Here is a 4,530-nt window from a genome sequence, read left to right as displayed (position 1 = left end):
TGGCGATAACCGGGGAATTTGTCTACTACATGTACAATATGTTACAGATAGACAAGAAGGTCTGCAGGGAGGTTTTCGAATTTTAAAATGCTTAAGATGATGTTTATTGTTTCAGGGACAGGAACTTTAGTAAAGAGAGATTTGACGTAAAAACTTAATAAAATGTTCACCTGGACCTATAATATAAATAAGAATTAAGTACAAAACTGTAACTTCTTGCAGCAAAGGGTTTTAAAGTTGAGGTTAGATGATTTGCTAAAGAGTAGAATGGCACTAACGATAGGCCGAAGAGGTAGATTTATTTTGGTATTTTATTTATTTAAACTATTACTTCTTTGGAAACCTGAAACGAAATTCGGATCTTTTGAAAGAACGTGTTCTTCGGTTTTGGAAAATTGCTATGATCGATTAATAAGAATGCCTTGAATGGAAAGAGTGTGGCTATTTTATAATGCGATTGCAAAATTGAAGTTTTTGTGTATGGAGTTTAGATAGTTCATAAGCGATTGAGGAGATTCTTTATCTTTATCATATATATTTCACAGTCTCACTTTTAGATGGCTAATTTTTCAAAATCTTCGAGAAAAATATTAGCGATGACTAGAGAAAATGTGAAATTCGTACCTTTTTTTGCTATTGGTTCTTTGGTTTGTCTGTTACCATGCGAAATATGTCCCAAATAGACGCTTTTCCATTAAAATAAGAAGGTCTGCAGGGAGGTTTTCGGGATTTAAGAAGTTTGAAGTGATGCTTAGTGTTTCAGGGACAGGAACTTTAGTAAAGAAGGATTGAACTTAATATTTTCAGTTCTTGAGTAAAATGAAATGAATTAAACACACAACTGGAACTTTTTATTGTAAAAGGTTTCTAAGTTGAGGTTGATGGTGCTAACGACAGGTCGAAGAGGTAGATTCGCTTTGGGAATTTTGAGAAACCTGTAGAGTTGAAGAATTTTAGAATCTTGAGGAGTTATGGATTCCGGAGGAGATAACGATTCATTTTAAGTTTACTTTCTATAGAACAAAACTAGTCTTATTGAGTTGGCAGTAAGAACTGTTTGAGAGGCTATATAGAACGCAATTCAAAAATTCTTCTGTTTCAGACAGTTCAGAAGTTTGTTACGTTCCAATTTCGACCTTAGGTTATATTTCCAGTAAAGTGTGTATTTGTGTTTTATTAATTAAATCACGCTTCTCGTACTAATTCCCTTCTAGTGTGTTTGGTACTTTCCTTCAAATTAATCTTACTTTATGTTTCTGATTGCTTTCCTCTCTTTCTCTGGGAAGATAAATCAGTAGTTACTTACATATACTGCTTTTTGCTAGTGATTTTACCTTGCAAATGTTATCCTTTTCCTCTGTGTTCGGATGTATAAATATGTAAGGGTATAACGGCAGGATATCGAAAGGCCTCCTTTCACGTTATTATTGTTTTGCTATTCTTCGAACTGTAATGAAATACGGTAGAATCAGCAATTATTCTTGAAGCTTCACTAGCAGTTCAAATCAAAATTGCTTGCTTACATACGGCTGTTTGTTTTAAAGTCAATCTTTGTGAAGTAAATAATATTGAATAATATTGATCTGAGCGAGAGGTTATTTATTCATACTTCAATCAGCCGGTATGCGATCTTTTTTGTTGTTTACCGCTACGTCTAGTAGGCAACCAGTCAAGCGCGTTAAGTTTCGCATTTTTGCATGATCGGAGGAGTTTTATTTCGCTCCCTAGATACCGTCACTGTATTCATGCCAATTATTAGCAGCTCATAATTTAATATTTCTTTGCATTCCTTTTTTTTACTAATAATTACATTCAAATTACACGGCAAAGTGCGCAACTATTCAGCGATCGATGGTACCACCCGATAGGATACTTTGGTTACCCGTAGGGTTCAGGCATACATTGACTATCAATTTTATTCACAGAATCGATACCTCGACTGAGAAAATTTCCAGTACCTACTAACTTTATTAAAGTTATGTGCAGAAAATCTCGACGATTGCCACCCAGATACATCAATTTATTGTAAAATTTTCCAGTTACATACAGCCTCTATTAGCCATGTCGATTCGTTAGAAGAGCCCAACCCTATCTATTTTGTTCTTTGGTCTAACTACGCAAAGCGCGCGTTTTTCCTAGTTCACTTTTCCGTTGGTTGAGGTTCTGCAAGCAACAGGTTCGTAATTTTGTGGAAGTTTTTACCTATTTTAGGGACTTGGTTACATCCTGCCCGCTGCTTTATTAAGTGCTCCTTATATACATTTTTTTTTCTTTTTTTTAAATATAATACCAATTTTCTATTTTTAATTTTCAAAAAAAAAACGTGACAAGTTTTGCGTTCTGCCGGATTTTAAAATTTTTGAGAAGATGGTTAGTGTCTCAGGAACAGGTGCTGTCTTAAAGATTTATCGTCAAAACTAACTAATAATTTTTAGTTCTTGAAGAAGATGAAAGGAATTAAGCACAAAAGTGGTACTTTTTCCTGTTCTTAAAATTGATGCTTGATGCTCATGTCTTGCTGGTTGGTTTTGGGAATTGTGGGAAAATCGTAGAGTCCAAGAATTTTAGAGTGACCGTCTTGTTTATAGATTCCGTAGGAGATAAGCTTCAATGGCAGATTTAAGATTACTTTCTATAGAACGAGACGTGTTTTTATTGAGTTGGCGCTAAGAGCTGTCTGAGAGAATGTATAGAACGCTATTCAACAAATTCTACAACGTCTAGACTGGGAAGAGTGTTTTCATTTTATAATTGAAGTATAGAGTTTAGATAGTCGGTAAATGTTTGCAGAAATTCCTGGGTATCTGAACAGGAAATGAAAATATCATCTACATATCTCTATCACAGTTTTAGTTTTAGATGGAACTTATCAACGGCTAGTTTTTTTTAAATATTCAATAAAAATATTAGTGATGACGATGGAAAGTGTGGAGCTCGTAGCTGTTTCATTAGTTTATCTGTTATTTGTGAAGTACGTTCCAGATAGATGCTTTTCGACTAAAATAAGAATTTCTGCTGCGAGGTTTTCGGATTTTAAGATGTTTCAGATGTTGCTGTTTCAGTGACCGGAATGTTCGTAAAAAAAGATTCGACGTTAAAACTAACTACAATGTCATACTTTTTACAAAACTTATGGATTCCGCCTGCGTCGGTTTTTGCTGAGTCTAACTTGCTGACGTTTCGCCAATCATCCTGTTTGGCTTCTTCAGAGCTTGACTGAGACTGGCTCGTATTTTACTCTATATCTGCTTATAACGGGTGATTCAATAAGAGTTTCCACATTACAATCTGAAATATTTTTTAAACGCCACTATATTTGTTTATTATCGTATGAGATTTCTAACCTCAAAAATAAACAAAATTAGCATGGAGCAATATACGACTGAACAACGTTCAAAAATTGTGCAAACCTATTATGAAAATGGTCGATCAAGAAAAAATGTATTTGGGGCTCTACGTGAATTTTTAGGCGCGCAAAATCGACCTTCTGAGAGGACAATTTGGAATTTGGTTCAAAAATTTGAGCAAACTGGATCTGTAACTAACCTCAAAGTCCCTCAATGTGCTCGTCCAGTTCGGTCAGATCAAAATATTGCCATTGTTCGCCAAAGTGTAGCCGAAGATCCAAACACATGGATTCGTCATCGATCGCAGCAAGTGGACCTTACGTATTAAACCATACAGCGAATTTTAACAAAAGACTTGCATCTACGCCCATATAAAGTCCAAATAACTCAGGAGTTGAAACCTCGCGACCATCAACAGCACCGCGTGTTTGCAGAATGGATACGAGAACAAGGGGTTCATTTTTCAACGAAAATCATCTTTGGCGATGAGGCACATTTTCACGTTGGTGGCTTTGTAAACAAATACAATGCTCGCATTTGGGGATTAGAAAATCCAAGATAGATTATTCAAAAAGCAATGCATCCTCAAAAAGTGACTGTTTGGTGCGCATTTTGGTGCGGAGGAATAATTGGCACTTTTTTCTTCGAGGATAATGCGGAGAACGCTGTTACGGTTAATGGTGTTCGCTATCGAAACATGATATCTGATTTTTTCTGGGAGCAGTTGGAAAGTATGGACATTGCAGATTTGTGGTTCCAACAGGATGGAACCACTTGTCACACATCCAGAGAAACGATGCAATTGTTGCGGGGCAAGTTTTTTTTAGATTTTTTTTTGGTGGTACTACAGAGCTGAAACAGGAGATTAGACACGAAATAGCCGGCATAGAACCTGAATTGTATCAAAAAGGGATAGGAAATTTCAATAAACGAATTACGTCATGCCACATGGGTCGCGGGGGTCATTTGAATGACATCATCTTTCATACCTAATTGTAATACACTAATCTAAAATGGCAAATAAAAGTGTTTGTATATTTTTATATTCTTCCGAGTTTTTTTATTATTTTAATCTGGAAACCCTTACTGAATCACTCTTTATATTGTGTGAGGGGAGCGGAGCAGGTACAGTGTGTAGTACGAGCCAGTTTCAGTCAAGCTCTGAAGAAGCCAGTAGGATGAC

Source organism: Cylas formicarius, unplaced genomic scaffold, assembly GCF_029955315.1.
Source record: "Cylas formicarius isolate icCylForm1 unplaced genomic scaffold, icCylForm1.1 PGA_scaffold_3__17_contigs__length_32017465, whole genome shotgun sequence".
In the NCBI taxonomy this organism is placed as follows: domain Eukaryota; kingdom Metazoa; phylum Arthropoda; class Insecta; order Coleoptera; family Brentidae; genus Cylas; species Cylas formicarius.
This window is presented reverse-complemented; position numbering follows the sequence as displayed.